Raw genomic sequence first — 22177 nt, forward strand, 5'->3', positions numbered from 1 at the left:
CAGACACAGTGATGTTGTTCTACAACTGGAATGAAAAGGGGAGTCTGGGAAGAAAGGGGACGTCCAAGCACAGAGGAAACCAGTATGAAAAACATCCACCTTGTGGGAAGGTTTCAAGGGCTGAGAGGGGAAAGGAGCTGCAGTGCTGCTGAAGTAGGGGGAGACGGGGGGGACAGCTCGTGCGGGATCCCCCTGGAGATGACCAGTTCAAAAGCAGCAACTAGTGACATTCCTAATGTCACTTTTTCCTAAGCAGCAACTAGTGACATTTGGGGTAATGTCTGCAGTAAAATTAACACTGGTTCCTGTGAAAATCATCTATGTGTGCAGCAAGACCATGATTTGGTCTGCAGCAGAGACAGCCACTATACATGGAAGATCTATTTATTTTTTTTAATAGCAACAGGCAGGAGGTTAAACATCTGACCAAGATGACAACCTCAGGACTGACTGACAGGACCACAGAGCTCTTCTTACCTTCCTGATGGACTTGGCTTCGCCGACTACATCTTACACCCATTGGCAAAGTACACGTGAACTAAGGAGATGAACTGTCAGTTCAATAGCAGCCGCAACAGCCCCACTGATACTCTGGGAGCCCACCAGCTCACAAAAAAACCCCCCAGCTCAAATTCATGAGCTGGCCAGAAAGACAGGGGTTTACCAGTTTAATTACCCAAATACTTTCAGCTGGGTTCAGTGGAATAATAGTTCACCGATAGCCTTAAAATAAATAAATAAATCCCTCTCTACTTGGCCATGATTGAGGTTTTTTTTCCTCCCTTGGAGGAGGCTGCAAGACAAGGAATGCCATTCAGCTAATAGGGACTGGCTGCATCAAAAAGCAGCCAGGATTTCTCCCTCTCCCCATTCTTCCCCTCCCCAACACAATAGACCTGAAAACAAAAGACAGATTATTAGGTTTAAGTATGTAGCCCATTCTCCACATACCCCTTCCCCCCTCCTCCCACCCCTTCTTCGGCACATCTGGTAACCATGTGTGGCAAGTGCTAATGAAGACTTTCCTGAGCGAGCTACAATTAGTTCCGACTGCTGTTCGCCTCTCTCTCGGCTGCACCGAGGATAAAACCCAACACAAAACAAAACAAAATCTTCCCTTCACTGTTCCTGAAACCTCCTCCTGCCCCTGGGATTCCCCCCTCCAAATCATGCTGCTGGAATTAAAACAAAAAAGTGTAAGGAAATACTTTAAAAGGCTCTCTTCCGCCTGATTTTTTTCTTTTTTTTAAATCAGCATTTTATTCATTTTGATTGAACACGACAGGCAGGCAACAGTGTTTCTATGATCCTGCCTACAATAGAGAATTGTTAAACAGATGTCCATTTTTTTTTTTTTCTTCTAGCCTGGCAATATTATACACATAGCAGTTTTATCTGCTTGAGCAGATCAAATTTGTGTGTGTGTGTGTGAGCGTGTGTGTTGCCATTTGGAGTGATTAGAATAAGCCGCACAGAGGCAAGATGTATTGTGCACAATTAAGCCCATCTCCAGACCGCACAATTTTGTTTACTCTTGGTCTCTTCTCCTCTCCCCAATCAAGCTACTAATAGAGCTGTTTCAAGTTTCAACAAGGACCACATTAACTGCTGGTCTCCACATGAAACAGACTGCCAAACCCCAGCCTCTCCCCAAGATCTAAGCGCCAGTCTCCCTGTCCTCCATTACATTTCTCTCTGAAACCTCCGTGGCCCTCACTGTCAAAATTTCTAATGATTCCCCCTAGTAGACACTCTTGGCGCAATGTAAAATTTCACAGTGCGAGTGAGACTTTACGTATTCTTTGTCATTTCTCTCAGCTGTGTGGCACAACATGATTGCCACTGACCAACCCCTACTTGAAAGTATGTTCCCACTAAACAAACAATCTGGATAATTGCTGTAGAAGTGATGATATCTGCATACATCATATTTCAATTATACCTTATTCACGCAAAAAATGGCTATGACCCTCCTACGCCTTTCGAACAGTGCTGTATATTGAAATGCAAAAAACTAAGTTCTAAAAGCAGAACAAAAGCAAAACTGATTCTTTAAAAGGAGTTATTCTCTTAAAATACACACGTATCTACTTGCCAAATGATTTCTCAGAGAAGATGATAGGCTGGAGTAATGCACGGAGGGAGGAACAAAAGGGATTTTAATCATGGTTTGGATTAAAGAGTTGTATAACAATTGCTCTCCCTCTAGGCATATATACTGTACACGCTCACTGTAAATGATCAGCATTTAAAGAAACAAAGTGCACCATGAAGCATTTGACATAAAGACAGCTGCATATACATTAACACTTTATTAATCAAAAGACACTGGGTATCTTTCTCACTCGTGATACCAGAAAACCGCACTTAGGCACACAGGACCAACAGCCAAAGCTGGGCAGGAATGTAGCTTCTCCCCTACCCCAATTTTAAGTACATAAAACCCACCAGGAAAAAAAAAAGGGGGGGGGGGGGGGCAGAAAGGGTTCTTTTTAATTTGAGGGCCTCTTTTTGGACAAAACCCATTGCTTCATCTCCACACAGTCTTGTTTTCCTCCACACCAAGCAGGGAGTAGAGCAAAGCTGTTGCACTCCTAGCAATATTTTTCTATAAAACATAAATTTTACACTTTGAAAAAAAGGCTAATTTTACTGGTAATGAATACCAGTAATAACTTAATGAGTCACCGCAGTACACACTTTAAGGAGGAGCTGGTGCTAATGCGTGAATAATTATTGACACAATTAAGTGCCCAACACTGGGCCTGTTAAACTGCTTCTGGCACGTGAGGGCTCCTTAATGGCTCCGCGGTATCGTACAATGGCCCTAAAAGGTTTTAAAGTGCAGAGAGCTCCCCTTTGCTACTGCAAAGGATCCTCCGATCTCAAATCCTTTCCCCGCCAGATAACGCTGAATTGCCGAGGATTTACATCCCATGTGGGGTTTCACCCTGTTGCCGGGCTGAATAATTAGCTATTTAACGATTCAGTAAACAGTAAGCTCACCCTTTGACCTGCCTTGGTATAGACTGTCTGGTCCATAACCCTGGCGGGGGCTTCCGCCTGCCTAATGGTCGCTCTGTGAGCCGGGGCTGCTGCTGGAAACCCGGCTGCTCCCTAGCGCAGGACCCCAGCACGACGCCGGCCATCGAATCCTCGGCTTGGGGCGGGGGGGTGGACAGGAATTAATCTCCAGCTCACCTACAAAAACTTGCTTGAAATCGAACAAGAGCGCTCAGCACCAAAAAGTGGCCGAGTGAAACATCTCCGAGCTGTTTTGGCGTGCTGTACGTCTAACAGACCCCACCGCGCGTGTGCACCCATCCTGAGATGCTCAAGCCCTCTTAGCCCCATTGCACACACTCAGCTTCTCTCTCTATTTCACAACATGTGTGAATGTGCACATGTCCCAATTAAACACAAACCAAATCCTGGGCCCCGCTGCACATACCACGCTTATCTCCAACAAGTCCAGCAGAATCGCTGGAGATATTTGCGGGTTTCCAGCAGAGATATTTCCAAGGCAACATTATCATCGGCAAAGCCGTAAAAAAGTCACCTCTGGCAAATAACTCTCAGCCATGTTTCACAAGGGTGCTTGCGTCCTCTGAACGGACAGGGCTGTCTCTAAGTCGAAACGCCCTGCCAAGGCGCCTCATCAGTTAGCTGGAGCAACACATGCACAAAAATTGACCTTTTTTTCTGTGATCCTGAACTCCCTCTGACCTTCCCCAAGCTATTCCAGCATGCACGTAGGTCCATTAGATAGATGGACAGATAGACAGATGGGCAAGCCGGAAAAGAGATCATAATGTTTTACATTAAAATCTGCACAGCCCAAGTACTGCATCTACAGCGCTACCACCGAAGGAGTCCCCAGTCCAGGGTTAATAAGTGTGTTTGAGTGCATGATGCCGTGGTCGCACACTGGCTGTAAGGCAGCTATTGTGTCCGAGAGACATGCAAAAGGAGAAAAGAGGGATCCTCTGGGATAGCACAGCATTGCCTCCTGGTCCTGCCAACATGAAGGCACCATTAACGGGAGAGGCGGCAGCAAGAACAATTACAAGGAAGTGGACAATTAAGCGAGTTATAATCAAATTCTGCACACAGCTACCCTGTGAAAGATTGCGTGGAAAACAGCCGGCCAGTCGTTACAGCGTGCCAGTCTCCTGCGCTCCAGAGCTGCTCCAACAGATGGTGGTGGCATGCCATGCCACGAGGAGGAAGGACAGACAGACAGGCTGAACAGACAGTGTCCACAATGGGCGGTTGGAGAATCCTCCCTCCTCCTGCCATGGTCTTCCTGTCTGGCCTTAGCAAAGCACTCAATCACTCTGCATTTTCTCATCTGTGAAATGCAAATAAAGATGCTACCATCTTTGTAGGACATTGTAGGTACATATTCACTTTAAAACCACACATTGTACTGTACTGTACCTAACAAACAAGAACAGGAAAACATGACTGACCTTGAAAAATACATATCCTGAATTAGAAACTACCAAACACACTGTCTAATACTTCTCACACAGGAGAAGGCTTGAAAGGCACTTATTTCCTCAAAAAATAAATGGCTTCATTCATTTCCATTTATCAGATAACTGGAGATATAAACCCCAGTCCCTGTTCCTGACAAACACCACAGGCCAACATCCAGCTTACTGGGACCTGGAGCACAGCTACCAGTTGACCACATCCCATGCGATACCATATTCCCACTGGTGCAGTTCCGCCAGACTTCCCACAACCCAAGGCCCTATCTGAAACACCAGAAATAACTGTAAGTTGGGAAGAAGATTGGCAGCATACCTCATGAACTTCTGAAACTGTACAGTAAAGACATCAAGATTTACTGGGGGCCACAGGATGAAACGGTGGACCTTCACAACCGCTCAGCAGTTTGTGCACCCATCCCAAGAGGAGCATCCCCCTCACTGCTCCTTCAAGCTGTACATCAGGCAGGCACTGGGTACTCCCTGTGACTACACCTGGGGGCAGCAATCAGGGAAGAGACCCCTGTTCCCCTCCACTTAGGAGCCAGGCACCTACAAGTCTGCGTTTTATAGACACCAAATTCCTTTCAAGGATTTAGTGTCTATTTAGTTATGCTCATAAAGGCAGTGAGTCAGAAATAAACTTAAGCACTTTCAGGACATAGTCGGGAGATGGCCACAAACCATCTTCTCACCAAGAGAGGTCCTACAGTGTACTGCACAGTGGCAGTACAATGTCCCTTCAAAAGTACTTCAAGTACTTCTGTGAGTCCAAAAAAAAAAAAAAAAAAAGCTCCATGAGCTATTCGAGGAAAAAATCTGGGATTTTTTTTGGTTCAAAGGCAAAAAGTTACTGAGTGGCAAAGCAGTAGTGGTCTTTGACACTTGGAAATCAATGAGCTGCCAGTGAGAGCTTCACTTGTAGCTATATCATGCCAGCTTAATGGTACCAGACTCTTCATAAACTGCTCTTGACCTCTTGCCCTAACTCGCAGCAGAAGACAGCTGCTCTAACAAGAGCGGTCCTGCAAAGCCAGCTTGGGAGAGTTTGTGTGGTTGCATTAGAGCAGGATTTCACTGCTGCTCCGCTGAGCTGCCGTGTGGCCAGTGCTGCTGAGACCCAGCCCTTGGTAACTTCCAGGCTGCCCTTTCTTTTCTGTAACGAGTCAACCGTGCAACAAAACATTGCCACATCCCATGAGTATATTGACACAATTGGGACTTCAACCCCAATTTTGCTTTGCGTTTTTCAAATGGCTTTATTTATCTTAAGATAAAGCGCATGTACTTTACCAATACGCTTAGGGCCTGATCCAGGGGCCAGCCACGTCGGGGAAGTGGAGTCAGTGAATATACTGGGCACTGGGTCGCCTGAGGACGGGGCCCCTCCTGAGGTGCTGACCTGTGGCTCAGCTGCAACAGGAGCTAGAGAACCCTGAGACACTTGCAGAATTAGTCCCCCTAAAAAAAGAAAGAGACGATGAATTTTTTATGACTTGCAGCACTAAACGTATGTTTTGAAGTCAGCTGGTGTGAAAACTGAAGGGAAAAGGAATCAAACTTTAGGCTGTTGGTCATAGGTTTTTATAACGTGGAGCAGAAAAAACCAGACATTGTGTTTGCATTCTATTTCTGGGCCTTTTAAGCTATAACAGCATGAGTGGTATTTGCATCAGGAGTTACCATATATCATTGCAAGCAACATATGCATAGATGGAAAAAAGATGACGGCAGCAGCAGGTTCAGTGAAATCTCAGGATCTCTCTGTGATAGGGACCTGCTAAAGGTTTGGTTTTATTTAGCGTAGCTTAAAATGTCATTGGCATATGTGTTTCTCAATTAACACCAATTTAATACACTCCAGAAGTGTTCTATTCTGAGAGCAGGCTTCAGAGTTTACAAAGGATCTAACCTGACATTTCAGTACAGGATATCCAGCCCCATTTACAATCAGGAAAGCACATTATGAAGGCTAGATTTTTTTTCTTTGACATTGTGTAACATTGCCTCTAATGATAAATACAAAAGTCAGAAAATCCTAGCAAACGGTGCTGTAGTATGGAAATTATGAGTCCCTCCAACCTCTGTGAGTCACTCATATCCCCCAGATGAAACGGTGCCTCACAGCAAATGCAGAGATTCAGCAAGTGGATGGTTGATTTTCCTTCTCAGTGCCGCACCGATGCCGTACATTTTGCTAAACAAGTTCTCAACTGATAAACTGCAACTCACCAATAGAATAGGTTATAAATATATTTAAAAAAACCCAACAACCCAACAAACAAACCCCAAACACAATGAGAAGTAGTCAATAATCCTGAAAACCCTGGGCTGTCAAAAATCTGAAGAGAGAAAGATTTACCGGTGATGGCTTCCTAAATGATAAACACAGATGTCCAACAGGATCCCAGAAATCAACTACTGAAAAGCTAAAGGATTATTTATTAACCAAAAGGATGAATAAAGAATAGGCAAGTATCATCTCATATGAACTTTACACAGACTATATGAATGCCCACAATCTATTTAAAAAGAGCACCCGGTGTTATTAATATTGATTTTGGAATATACAATTCATTAGATGTAATGGGCCAAATTCAGCCCTGATGAAACCAGTAACTTCAGAGAAGCTGTACGAGACAGAATATCTCTCTTCAGATCTAATGAAGTGTTTATTCTGAAATCAATAACAACAGAGCACACATTCAAAAAACATCGGGGAAAAAAAAAGGTTAAAGTCAAGCATTTCAAAGTAAGGAAATACTGGTATTCAACTTGCCCATTAATTCTGTCTTCTCGTGTGTCCATCCTCTGCACTGAAGAGGGAAAACTAGCCCAGGTTCTTGCAGTTCAAAAGTGTATCACAGGGCATTCACACAAGAGGGCAGAAGTGTGATTGGAGGGACAACCTGAATTTGGCCTTAATTGTCAATGTTTGGCTTTGCAATTTGCTTTAAACATTGTTTTTGCATGAACTTTCCTCCTTTTCTAAAGAAAAAAAAAAAAAAAAAAAAGATAAAACCTAAATATATTACATACAACTGGTGAAGCTTTCCAAATCACACTTCCCTGCCAGGAGGTTTAGCCTCTGGCCCTCAGCACAGAAGTCTACCATTTCAGCTTCAGGGTACAAGCTGGAGTCTGCAGAAAATAAGGTATGGTCTGGTCTGTAGCCAGGACACCTCACCCCTTTTTCCCATTTCCCAGCTACACTGCTGGGGAAACTCCAGCCAGTTCCAGCCTAGGGAGGGAGAGCAAGGGGCAATCGGATGTCCAGGGAGGAGGTTGGGAGAACACGTGGCTCCCTGTCTTGCTACAGCTGCTCTGGCAGGTCCAAGGGTGCCTAGTGCCGTATGTGCTGCAGGAATGGAGGTGGTTGGGTACCAGCTGGGCTCAGCTCCTTGTAACACCCCTGTTTGGTGGATGTTGCGACACTGTGACACGCTTACTAGACAATGACAATGAAAGTGAAATGGTGACTTTCATAGGCTTGTATCACCAACAGTTTTGAAGGGAGCCTCATGGCACAACAAAATTGTACTTCTGAAACCTAGAATTTTTTTCACTATTAAAGAATGCTGAAAACAGAGCAAACATTAATGCTCTTTGGTCCGACAGGATCTTTTAAAATGCACTGAGGCAATCTAAATGCAGGAAACTGGTACTGTATCTTACAATAAATAATTTGGAAGATTCTTTCTTTGTAACAACACACTCACCTACACACTGTCTACAGCATGTGTGTGTTTGTATATCCATATATATATATATATATAAAAACATGTCCTTGAATACACACAGTTGGAAAGACTTCATCCTGAGCATTACTTGCCAGGAAACCTGGAAAGTTCTGATATATAACAAGTTAATATTTTAACAGATGTGCACAATCAAAATGCAAATTTAATCCTAAATTTGATCAGGAATGCATGTTGAACTCTGCTATAAGGAACACTGAAATTTGGAATTCTTATCCAAGATCTTTCTTCTTTAAATCGGAGGAAATCTTGTTCTTCAGATTCTTCAATTCCTGGTTCAAGTGCAAGCTAGAGTTTCTCATGTTATTCTGGTCCTTTGAAAACTGAACTCAAAAGACATAACTCACTCCCTGGGCACGCAAGAGGGCATTCATACCACCTAACTCCAGGCATCTAACTGGGCTGTTCATAGAGTCAACGGAGGTTCCTAGCGGGGCTGCTCTGAAGCCCCCTTTGGAGGAGCCTGCCTGTCTCTATCAACTGTACAGGTGGCTTTGGCTCTTTATTTAGGTATCTAAATTAGATGAGGTTACATGGTGTGATAATTTTGTCCTCAGGCCCTACTGTAACATGCATACATACATGCCAGTCAGCCACAAGCTAACTCAATCCCAAATGAGTGGGGACTGAGTTAAATTCAGGTTTCAGCTAAAAATGAGCTTAAGTGCAGATCTAGATGCTCTCAGGCTCCAGGAATCACAGATCCTACTCTAGATGCAAATTTATCTGACCTACCTATAGCTTTGGCTGGAAATTTGGATTATTCTTTTCCTAAAAGAAGCTATAAACCTAATGTCCAAAGATTCCTTATTTGTTCCAGTAACACAGTAATGTTAACATCCATTTTGGAGCATTCAGTTATCAACACTGGACCGTTTTTACATTAGATTTCATAAGTGGCAGAGAACTTCAGCAGTACAAATACCATGCCTGATATTTGCATATCACGCCCCGTTAAAGCGTTACCTCCCTTCCTTCTCCCTCTCCAGCTCACAACGCACAGCAGTGGGAAATGAGCAGGCACCTACATCCTGTCAAAGCTGCAAAGAAAATCCAAGCAGCACAATGCAGTTATCGCGTTGAAGCAGGCAAAGGGCCTGCCTCAGCGCAAGTTCTCCATCTGTGCCAGATGTACAGCACCTGAAAGGGTTAAGAGAGTGAGGGAAACTTTCAGAAATGCCTAGAAAAAAGGATACCTGCAGGGTGTGCTCAGTTTGTTTTGAAGATGCGTTGTTCTAACACAGTGGTTCACTGGCTGAATATATTGCTATTTGATATCCTGCTAGACAACTCTACGGCTGGAGTTTGTGTCAGATCAGTTAAGCTTTCCGTCAGGATGTTCACTTCGGCTATGATCAAACCCTGGGCTTGTCTGCACAGGCAAGCCCACGCGACAGGTTGCGGTGGGACTGTACTGCGCACAAGCCCTGCTGCGTTCCCCCTTCCTGGGCTGCCCAGGCGAGGGGCAGCTCCCTCAGCACCCCTGGGAGCACGCCGCGCTCCGCGGGGCACGCTCACTGCCTCCACGGAGGAGAACAGAGCACAGAGACTCGACCGCTAGATGTTTGTGCACTGCTGCTCCTTATTGCTAGCCTAAGTCACTCCTGCTCCAAACAGCCCCTTCCTTTTGTGTCCTTTCATGCTACCTTCCGGGGGCTTTCATTTTCTACTATTTTTTTAAAATCAGAAGACACATGTGTAACAGGCCCTCCTCAGGTCAATGCCTAACCTTCTTCTAGGAGGACAGGAGAAGGAGCTCCATCCCTGCCAGTCTCCTCTGCACCCATGTGACTTAACTCCTGAAAATGGACAAATTCCCTCAAAGTGCTTCACAAATCTCCCCGCTCTGTACTGAATTCATTCAAACATGTTTCGCGATAGAAAATTTTGCCTCCCCAGTATGTTTTTGAGACCCATTTTGAACTCTCAGCACTTATAGCTGAGGTGCTTAAATATTATCTTTGTCCGTAATAAAACTGACTGCTCTTTGCTTCCTGCCTCTTCACTGCAAAGGACTTTTCTTCACATCCTAAAGTAACTGCATCTTCCTAATGGCCTCCTGTGAGGGACTTTATAGAGAGCATTTCAGCACTTAAATAAATCATATCCCCAGTTGTTCCCTGACCACTATTTTGCAAACTCTTCCTAAGAAGGAGGAAAAACAATATAATTAGTTAATCTTTGCACAGTACTTTGAAGATGAACAGTGCTATATCTGTTTAAACATTCTTACACCACCCGCTGTGTTGCTTTCGGTTCAGTCTCCCAAACTGATCAGGATCCAACACCGGCCCCCATGGGAACCATCCCAAAGAGCGCCGGCCGCCACCCTTGCTTTCTGCCTTGTTGGGATGCTCCCCAGATGACATCACTCTCCACACACACATCAAAATCCTTCCCAGAGAAGAAAAACAAAAAAATCCTCCAAATCCTAACTCAGTAGTTTGGCTGTGTACTACAGACCTTTTTCTATAAATAAACACATGCTCAAAACTCTCACTGGTTTGGGGATAGTCCCTGAACCCTTTACCCATATACTCATTAATATTCACTTGCACCAGCAGTGCTGGAGGAACGCCTGACTGTTGGCACAAGGGAGTCGCAATACAAAACCTACATGATTTTGAAACTTTCACTACTATGCAAACCAGCCGGAGAGTTACTAAAGCACAACAAAAGTAGGAACAACTTCTAATCAGCACATCTGCTTGGGTCTGGAAGGGAGTCTGGTGAGGAAACAGTCAGAGTAAGATCAGCTCTCTAATTTACAACACAAAGCATGAATTAAACAAATTAATCAAAGGACAATTAATATCTTGTACAGTAGCAGAAAATTCAGACCCCGCTTGTGCCGCACATGCACTGGGTTTGGAAGCTGGCTAGACCCCACGTTGTGTGGTTTTTATTGCCGAGGAGCTGGTATTATTTCTCTTTCATCTAATGCCTTTGCTTTTTGTTTTCTGTTTTTAAGTGAGGGTTGTGGTTGTTTCTAACCCATATGTCTCTAGTTTTGAGCTGCGTGGTTTGCCCCCTCTGTCTCTCATCATTGCTTTTGGCCCAGTTTCTTGACAGGAAATGCGAGATTTATTTTATCTGGCCTGAACTACATTGTTCCTTCCTGACTACTGGTGTTACTTCACTCCAAATAACACGGCTTTGCGCTTACTGCCTGCGCAAGGTCAAAGCCAGAGGGAAACAGGCATATTTAAGACCAACGGTGAGAGAAGGGGATAAGGAAGGCTTCAGGGCAAGAAAAGAGAATAGAAGGCAGAGGGGAGAGGAAGAAATGGTAAGAAATTAAGATGTGATGTAAAAAGTTTTGGTTTGGAGGAGATCTCCCATTTTTCTTCAGCCAGCAATAAGCTGAACTGCTGCTACGGAATAACTCTTGGATACGGACTCAAGCCAAGCCAGTAACGTTAACATTCCCAATTGAAGCAGGACATTGCCAGGTAATTTAGACCATAAATTCAAGGAGAAAAAGAGTTCCCAAAATTGATACAAGAATTTAAAAAATGTTGCTGAAGATTTTCAGTCTTTCTCTGGTCGCTCAGCAGAACAAGCAGCATAGAAACATGAAATACATCTGTGGTTAAGAGGAAAGCAAGCTGAACAAACATATAAATGCTTAAACCCAAACATCAGTTTTTAAATGAATTACATTTGAGTTCCTCTGGTACTTGTAGTCTTTGCCTAGTGTCATTGAGTACATAGTAAATTAACTTGTAAAAGGTGGGGCAGGCTCTGCGCTAGGCATTGCAGCTCTGCTGAAACCCATGGCACTCAAGCTCCACAAGAGCAGAACAGCTCTGCAGCTGCCAAACTGCTTTTTGACTCATCAAAGGGCTAAAAAACCCCATCTCTCCCCATATACCTGACCTAAAATGAATCCAAAGCAACAAAGCAAGCTAATTCTCCAACCAGCAGAGGCACGTACCTTGCCAGCATCCCCAGCCTGCAGTGCATTTACTCTGAGCAGGGAATGCAGCTTCAGCCTGCCCACTTACTTGCTTTTATCCTTGAAATTGGACTGAAGTAAGTTGTTCACAGCTTCAGATAAGAACAGAGGTAATGGGCACTTTTGCCTAAAACACACCCAAACACTAGAATAAGTACCTTTTCCAGATTGAATTCTTTATCTTAGGCTGATCTCGAATTTTGTTTTGTAAGACACTTCTGACAAAGTCATCCCCCATAGCATTTTCACCCGTGATGGTTCAGAAGGAACTGAAATGCCTGCTGAAAGCCTACAGTCACAAATTAGCTACTAACCAGCAATACTACAGAGGCTCAAACATCTTTGGATAACTGCGCAAGTTCTGATGCTTTTGTGATTTTTTTCCAATACCAGCCAAAACAAATTGTTCAGGATGGGGTTGGAGACCTGGGAGAAGGGAAGGATGGCTCTTCAAAAAACCTGAACGGGCATTAACAGCACTGCAAGTCAATAGCAAAAAGCAGTCCACGCTCCCTCACGGTAGCCTTTTGCTACCTCAAACACTAAGGCACATTACTGGGTCAGTACCACGTTCCTGCACCAAACGCTGGCCGGCTCTGTGCGGTACAGAAAGCCAGTGCTCTGCCCTGTGATGTTTTGACCTGCACGGGCAAGATCCTGAGCAACATCCCAGACCTCAGCTTCCCGAGCATCACATCACGCTCCCACATGCAGCCAGGCGGCTTCCTCTCACCTAAAGGAAAATGGTCTTCTCTACCAGCTGGAAGATGGTATCTGGGGAGATGGTTCTTGCTCCTCGTCCCAGAAACACAAGGATTGTGCCCACACTGATTCAAATATCTCATTTACTCGGTCACAGCTCAGAGAAGCGTCTGAAAAACGTCATAACTGGTACAAGGAAGAGCATGGGACCAAGTGGCTGCAAGCAGGGATGAGCAGGGCCTCCCCTTTCAGCAGTAGGAGGTTATTACATCGGCTCAGCTGAGCGTCAAATTGTACCACTACATGACAAGGTGGGTAGAGCAGAGATTGTCCTTTGCATTTTGGGGTGCAAATTTCTAGCTGAGGTGTCGAGGCATTGTTTTACTGCAGCCCAGGACACTAGCAGCAGCCTGATTTCCTACTGCATGATGAAGTTTCTTCCTTTTCTATGCCATTATTACTCCAAATTGCTTATCCTTATGAAATAAGGAGTCTCTTGGTGTTCTGGCTTAAAAACACATGATCAAGCCTTATGGTCCAGTTCTATACCCTTTTTGCTGAGGTCTGGAGACTCAAAATCTTATCAAGTCAAGAATGGCCATTTAGTAAAAAATGGATTAAAAATGGAATTAAAGTTGGCAAGAGCTTTTCAACAGAGTGGTGTGGCAAACATGCCCAGTGCCGTCTTCCTGAAGCTCACCCCCATACTCCTAGAGAGAGAAGCTACAAACTGTGGGTCACCTTCACTGGTTCTTTGTACCCTCAGAGTCTACTTACTTCACTGCAATTAGGTTTAAGTGGTGTTTAGCATTCCACGATTGCCCTACTTTACGGTCCCTTCATTTTCCTAGCTTAAAAAATAGTGATGTTGCAACACTGTAGTGTTTCTGTTGTGATTGTCATCATGGAAGCAGAGCCAATGCAATTTGCCCATGTTTTACTAACCGCCATCTGGCAGGGATATGGTGACATGCTAATCTTCACAGGACTCTTGTTTTTCAACTATCTGCTGGACAACTAAGGAGATCACCAGGCTGCTGGGATGAGTGCCAAATGGGAGGCAGGTATGTTTATGAGTTTAAGATTCTTATTTTCTTTCAGTGCTTTCACATGCTGTTCGTGGAGTGGCAGGAAAAGTGAAAAGGGGGAGGAGGGGATGAGTCAGTGACTAGACTACAACTGTTCAAAATCACTTTGAAGTTCTGCAAAACGTGGTTGTTTCACAGTCCACCTCTTATCTGCTGTTTGTTCACTTGGCCTTGAGGTCTGGATGGTTTTTTTGGTAGTCCTTCTTTCCAGTGCTTTGCCCAGTGCCCCCAGTCTGACAGGCAGACACACTGCTGAACGTGCACACAGTACTCAATAAATGGCCACACTTGCCTCTCTGCCTCATTCTTGTAGCTCTAGTGAGCTTTGGGGTGATGGAAGAAGTGTCATATGCCACCTCACCAGTAATTACAGGCAGGTGACATGGTGTTAGCCCAGCAGCTAAATCTTGCACAGAAATCTTAAGAGTTACGGCAGCTTTATACCAAGAACGAAAGAAGAGTCTCTGCTCATCTTCCTTGGCTTCAGGGCTGCTAAAATGGCAAAAATTGTTGTGACAAGATGGAGATTGAGTCTTCCGGATGATTAATGCCTAAATAACCCAAAGGATAATGGTGACATCAAAACTATATAGCTATTTTGAAGTTTACCTAAAATCCCACAAGAAAAAACAGCAACTTCTGAATGGTGAAAGGACAACTGAGGACAGTGGACAAAGCAGCCAGTAGATCACTGCTCCTGAAGTGATCCAGATGGCGTGAACTTTGTCTGGAATGTGCTCAGGTCTCAGCTACATGATGCCTCTTAAGCTCCCCTCCTAGATCCCACGTCTCTGGGTCTCCTTAGGAAGGGCCGCAGCTCACTGCTGCGGGTCTCCGCTGGGAGAAGGGTACGCAGCACCTACCCGGCTTACCAGGGCTGGAGCCAACGCTGTCTCCTGTCAGCATTTCAGAAAAAAATCAGCAGCTTCAGCAAATTCATCTAACAAATGCCAGTATAAACTATTGCAGTAACTCTGCAGTAAATATTTATCCCTGTCACACCCCACGTACCTATACCTAACGTCTTACCCTGACTCACCTTCTCGCAGCAGGGCCAAAAAATAGAGTCTAGTTTTGGCCACCATAATGACTAACATTCATAATGACTAATGAAGAGCTACCACTAAAAACACAAGCTGCTTAGCTCAAACTAAACAGTCATGGCTCACCAGCTAGGACTGAAAGATTCACGTTCAGCTCAAATGTAGAGGAGTATCTGTGGCACACTCTCACCAACATGTTACATTAAGAGAGCTATGCACAATAAATCCTTATTCCAGTAGGCTTCTCGTAACAAAGATTTCTGATGAGGGGGCTGGTTTGGAAGAACCCTGTGTTGCATCAATTAAGCAAAACAAACAACTCCTCACAAATTTCCCCCCGAACAAAAACCAGACCACAAACTAACAAAAAATCCCTCACCTGTCACACTCAGGTTGGAAATCAACTTCTAGTTATAAGTCGAGGGTGAAGTATGTGACACGCACACGTGCCTTCCCTTTCTTCCCTCACCCTAAGTAAGGCAATTACTATGGAAATTATCTGCTCGATTATTAATTAAATATCTATAAATTCACACACTCACAGACAGTCTCTCTCTCAATAGGTCTTGGCATAAGGAAGCACACAGAATTTTGGCAACGAGCTGAGAGTGGAATAGGCGGCACAACCTAGACATGCCCAAGCCTTCTTGACACAGGAACAGCTTCTCTTCCCTATGCCAGTGGTTCACTCGCTGCCAGCTCCGATGCACACCCCCTTCCAGGAATGGCTCTCATCCATGCTGGCAAACAAAATGATAGAGAAGAAAATATGAAATTACTCTTCAAAATGTAAGTGGAAGGATGAGCACGGCGCCAAGTGAGAAGTATCCAAATGTGAGATCCCACACTGCTACATGTCAGTTGGAAAGATGACACACATACAGAAAGTCAAGCAAACAGGTTCGTCCACAAAGGGAAGCTAAAGGAGATCATTTGCATTTTGGATAATAAAATATTTAAAGCAGCACTGCACAAATTATAAATAAAAACACTAACCGCAGTCACCAAGAATGCAAGCACCCTATGTGAAAGCTGGCCAGCAACCCCCTTCATTAAATACAATATGATCAGAAGGAAATAGAAAAGTGGCTACAGACCTCTGAAGGCCAGCAGGTAATGGAAGCCAATTGGTTATTCAGTTCTAATTAAGGGATCCAATACTTATTTTGGACTACTTACAGAAGAATAAAGCAAGAGTTCAGGGTGAAGTAAAGTCTACTTTATTTAACAATCTGTGACTGATTATAAGGGAGCAGCAAGTTCCAGATGGGTGGGAGTGCTTACAAAAACCCTCTATTTTCCTACAACTTACAATCAATGCTTTTAGTTTCCATGTATTGTAACATTGCCACTTAACACGACAAGCACAGAACAAAGAAACGTGAAACCAACTTTGCACCAAAATTTGGGGACTGAACAGGACATGCTTTCCCACTCAACAAAGGATGTGGTTCAGGCTTCTAATTTTAGCATCTTATTCAAGATGATACCTGATTTAGTGTTCCTCAGTTGAGCCCTCAGCTCTGACCTAACCCTAAGAAACTATTTAATTCTATTGTGTAAAATATGCAGGCTTTTGGGGACAGAGATCATGCCTGCTTCTGTGCTGTAAAAAAAATCATCATGCAGATAGTATTTAAAAATAATATTCACTTTAGCTATTATTTATTTGCAACTATCTGTTTTTAAGAGCTACTATCATTTTGAAATGAACAATCATTTTGCTTTTTAAATTCATCTTATTCATGTCCTCGTAACCACCCAGATTTATTATTGCTGGTGTGCAAATCACATGGAAGTATGGTAATCCCAACAGTTTGCAAAAAATGTAGTCCCTTTTCTGTTATAATTGCAAGTTCAAGAAACTGTTCATTTTTATATTCAGAAAAGGCAACATACTTTAACATTGTGATTCCTGTTCTGTGCCTTTGCCCACCCCGTACCTAATCCCCACTGTCTTGGCACAGCAGTGGAAAAGCAGCAGGACCATGAGTAATGGTAAAAGCCTGGAACTTTGCAGCCTTAATTGATTCATATTCTGTGAAAAGAAAAAGAAAAGGTCTACATTTGTCTCCTTGCAGAGCTTCTAAGTAAACTCTGCTAAACAGAGTACATGCATTAGGCTCACCATTTTTTCATGGCTCAGCAGAGCTAGGTAAGATAACATAACACAACTTTCATCCACAAGGATTTCCCTAGGCAGCTGCTGCAAAAGGGTTAATGACTGATGTTTCCATTAAATCTGACCTACCTCTCAGTTTTGCAGTAGCCTGATAGAATCCTTGTTTTGCACCTATTTGCATGGACAAGTAGAGTCACTCCCTAACAAGCAATGCACAACCCTCATTCTAACAAAAGGTCAATTCATTTTAAATGGACGCACACAGTATTATATCTATTTACGCCCAAAACAAACAGGGCAAAGCCTGCCTATGCACCATGCTGCTACTTACCAAGAACTAGAAGCTCCACATTCAGAACCTAATCGACGCAGAATACATCTGTAGGCATCCATGGGTACTTTGAACAGAAATCAATACTATCACGTCACAACTGCCAGCCAGGATGATATTCAGCCTCCCTGAGCTCTCCAATCCAAAACGTCGATCATCTCGGCTCTAAACTTTCAAGGACCAGTTATAGTGTCCTTTGCTGGGAATTCGTGGTCAGGTAAGAATAGCAGCAACAATAAAAAGCCCTCAGAACCTTTCTAGAGGAAGCCATTCTTTTATCTACTTATTTTTAAATCCCGACTCTGAATTTGTTTTCGACACAAAAAGATTGAGGATGGGTGTCTATGAGGACTGATTATAGGATGTACATTACAGTTGGCCAATCACCTTTACAAATAGTATTAGTTGACTCTAACTCTGAAAGTCTCAGCTCAGAGACCAAATACTCCTAGAAGGTGTTTCATCAGATCAGGCTTGCGGCAGCACCAGTTGGACAGCACTGTTCGGAAGATGTAATGAAAAGATTCCGATGCTAAACAGGATGCCGTTCAATATTCCAGCATATATTTACTAAATATGTTTTACTAGGAGAGTTTAATACTTGCATTAATAACAGAAATAATTTTTATAGAGCTAAAATATTAATTGCTCAGAAGCTGAAATTACCATATACTCCATGTTTCTTAGGGATGTTCAGGGCTGTCTGTTATGCTTTTTTGACAGAAAAATAGTCTTCACTAAATCAAATTTTTCTATAAGAAAATTTTGATTGTGCCAAAATACTTTAAGGAAATCAAATATTTGGGGGCAAGATCAATGCAATTTGAAAAATTTCAGTATATTTAAGCTACCCAGAAATGGCTATACCTGATGGTATTTATCCCAAGGCATTTGTGCAAGCAGCTGAAGCAATTCTGGAGCAGTCAATCAGCACAAAACTTATAAAGGGCAGGGGAAGTACAGGTAGAAAAGAATAAAATAGTACCTGGCTTTAATGAAATTAAAATTGAGGGAATTACAAACTTCAGTTTACCTTCAATTCCCAGAAAATCTGAAAAAAATAAATAAACTTTTTGTAAGTTCATGCGTGGTAACAAAGAGATAAATAATACACATCAGTATTGATCTGTCAAGAAAATATCTTGCTAAATGAAACCCATTTCTTGCTGTTACTTACAGTTCTGTGCAGTGCACCAGAAGTAGTAGTTGCCATACTTGGACTGTGGTTCAGTTTTTGAAACTGTCTGACACTACCTTCACATAAGTAAACTATATGATCTTCAAAAGAGATGGTCTTGCTGGAACTATCATAGGGCAGGAAGGAAAACAATACACTATTACAAAGAAAACATTATTAATGGTTCATTACTAAAATGGAAGAATGCATTCTGCAAGGATCTGCCCTAAATCTGGTGCTACTCAATATTTTCACTAACAACTTGGACGGTGGAATAAAGTATGTTCTTATGAAATCCACAGATAGCATCAAACTGACAGAGATGGCAAGTAAGAAGACAGAATCAGAATTCAAAATGATCTTGAAAATTGGAGGATGCAACTGGGACAAGATGATGTAACTATAATTAGGTAGAACAGCTAACTGCATAAATGCAGGATTGGGAGCAAGTGATTAGGGAGCACTTCTTCGGGAAAGGATCTGGGTGTTACAGTGAATTACAAGTCAACAACATGATGATATTTTGAAAAGGCCAGCATCACACTGGGATACATATCATCATATGATACATGAAGGTACACAAAGAAAATCTTTCACTCTATTCTTCACTGCTAAGACCTCTGTGGGGAACTATATTGCAGCATTTCTCTTGAGAAGAGATGTGGTCTACCTGTAGATGGTTTCTAATTTCCACCCTAAATTTAATGATCACTGTACATATGAAAATCTTTTTTCTTATCCCTTAACTTAAATTGTTCTTCTCTTTCTTGGTGTATTCATACCAGATAAATCGTAACTACTTGATCTTGCTAGGTTAAACAAATCAAACCCTTTATTCTTTTTCATTAAACAGACTCTCTGTTTCCCAGATAATTTTTGTACTTATTCTTCAATGGTTCCAGTTTAAATTAATCTCTTTAAACACATGTAAACAGAGCTGTACACAACATTCTACGTGCTTTGTACAATGGCTTTCTTCCCTCTTTTGCTGGAATTACCAAACCTGATACATCCTGGACTTATATTGCCTTTTTCACATTGTCACATTTAATGTTTCAGGGTAATCCTATGATCACCTAAATGTCCAGGTCTTTCCCTCTCACTCTGAGGAAGGGAGGAGATGACAAGGTATAGCAAACATTCTTGTCATTACTCCTTAACCAAATGACCTTGTTGTTTATGCTGTAAAGTTTTATCTGACTGTTAATCCCCTGTTCCTCAGAGTCATCTAATTTTTCATTACAGCATTCTGAACCTCCCCTAAAATGATAGTGCTTCTCAAATTTGTATGGTTGGTTTCTGTTTAAAACACAACTGTAACAGCAATTAAAGTTCTTCCTTTATTGGTCTTTTTTTTTTCCTTTAAGTATAGTAACAATGAAAATCATGGACTCACGGTGTAAATCATTATTTGTTTTGTTTTTTTAAACAGAAGCCAACCATATGATGTTTTGAGTCATTAATTCCATAACTGTCATGACCCAACCCTCTCACTGCTGAAAGACTGGTAGGTTGTTTATTCCTTTTAACCCCTGTGATAGGTTTATATTGATTGAACTTTTTAAAAGCCCCCCCCGCAAGGGGGGGGGGGGGAGGCTGAAAATTGCAGTTCCCAATCAGGCAATAGGCTTTGCCAAAGGTCAGCCCTGTATCAGAGTTCACATTTTTAAAACATACATTATTTTCTCCCTATATAACACGCAAGATACTATTCATGATCTACTATGCCAATGCTTTTCATAGTGCTATAAAACATACTCTTTTCTATGTAATGGACTCCTCATATATTGGAACTGACAGAAAGGTTCTAAGTTTGATGATAAAATTATAATCTGAAATTTTACAGCCTATCGTAAGGAGGAAATCAGGCAGTAAGAATGTACGGCCCAGATGATGGTTCTTTCTGGCTCTGCGCTGATCTCTACAGCTCCTCATATTCACCGGTTATAACAAGGACAAATGCATTGTTCAAAACAGATTAAACAAATAATATTTGAGACACTACTACCATTATTGAAAATGTTCTGAATGTTGGGCTACTTTAAAAATCAGATATATTTTTATTGATATTTCAATAAAATAATATGTGTGTGTGTGAAGGGATGGGATAGGGAAGGTCGGGGCTGACTTGTATATTAGAGATGCTCTTTTGCAGAGTCTTGTGATTCATGCTCTTCCACGGTTTTCTGAAGCAAGTATTCAAATCCGGCTGCTGCACAAGCCCAATAACTAGTTCTCATCACAAGTTTCCTAAGGAGTCTCAGCAGACAGATGGAAACGATACACATGCACAACAGCCACTCCAACACAATAGAGCCACTGTATCAGTAATGTGGGAAATATAGCATCCCTCCATCCCTGAGCAGGCTTTAATGCACTGGATTGTAACAGCTCCAAAGAAGTGTTTGTGGTCTACTGAGTCAATCATCTGTACATTAAAAAGTCATAGCTGGCACTACTATCTCTTTGGCACAACACTTAAAAAATACCAGTTAAAAAGGAATAATAAAAGGAAACCACCAAAGCCACACAAAAGTCCGAGTAATTTAGTTAGTTGTGACCCGCAAAGCGCATAAATATAAATACATGCTTAGCTTGACTCCAGCGCAAGTGAAGACAGGGCTTACATCTTTTGCTGAGTCAGGATCTTAGCACCGAACATTACCTGAAATTGCTCTGCTGCTGAACGCACTAGGTACATACTTAATCTAAAACTGGTATCGTATCACATATCCCACTATTGGCAATAATGGATTAATATCATGCCCACATACCGAGTAAGATGCACTTTCATATATTCCAATGCATACCTTTTTCAGAGAGAACCCCATGTGATTTGTTATATACGCACCTTAAAAGCAGTTGTTTCTCACATTTGTGCAAACAGCTGCTAGCAAAACAGAGATGAGCACGTACTGAATGAAGGGCAGCCTGTCCAGTCAGCATGACCCAACCGCGCACAACTGGACTCTTCAGCAGAACTGAGGTGTCCATCAAGCAATCACCAAAATTCAGACTTCAGCTGGACTGCCAGGTCTGATGGCAGCCCTACATCCCAGCACTCGCATTGCCCTCAGGTGGGCTGCGGGAAAGGACAAAGCAGAGCTGCTGTCCCATACGCTGCTCCTTTCTTTGATGGCTTTGCTGTCCCTGCTGCCCAGCTGCTGGGTGAGGGACAGCTCGAGGCCCTGCAGCAACCAGGGAGGACTTGGAGGCAGAGCCACTACCTGCATGCAAACACTGTGTAGAGTTAGTGACAACCGCACACAGAAGCAACCTTTTCACATAATGTCCAGTAACCTCTTAAAAACACATTTACATCAGTTATTTTTGAGGATGAAAAATTGCTGCTGGGGTTGGTAGGGAAATTTTTTTCCTGCTCACCAGTGTTGCCGTGGGTCTGAAGGAATGAATAGGGGGGGTTTACTGTTTGTAGCCTTGAACACCATGTGTCTGAGGATAAAGAAGAGAGGATCTATGCTAGAGGACAGGAGGATTTGTT

Source organism: Haliaeetus leucocephalus, unplaced genomic scaffold (assembly GCF_000737465.1).
Source record: "Haliaeetus leucocephalus isolate CR32 unplaced genomic scaffold, Haliaeetus_leucocephalus-4.0 Scaffold206, whole genome shotgun sequence".
NCBI lineage: Eukaryota > Metazoa > Chordata > Aves > Accipitriformes > Accipitridae > Haliaeetus > Haliaeetus leucocephalus.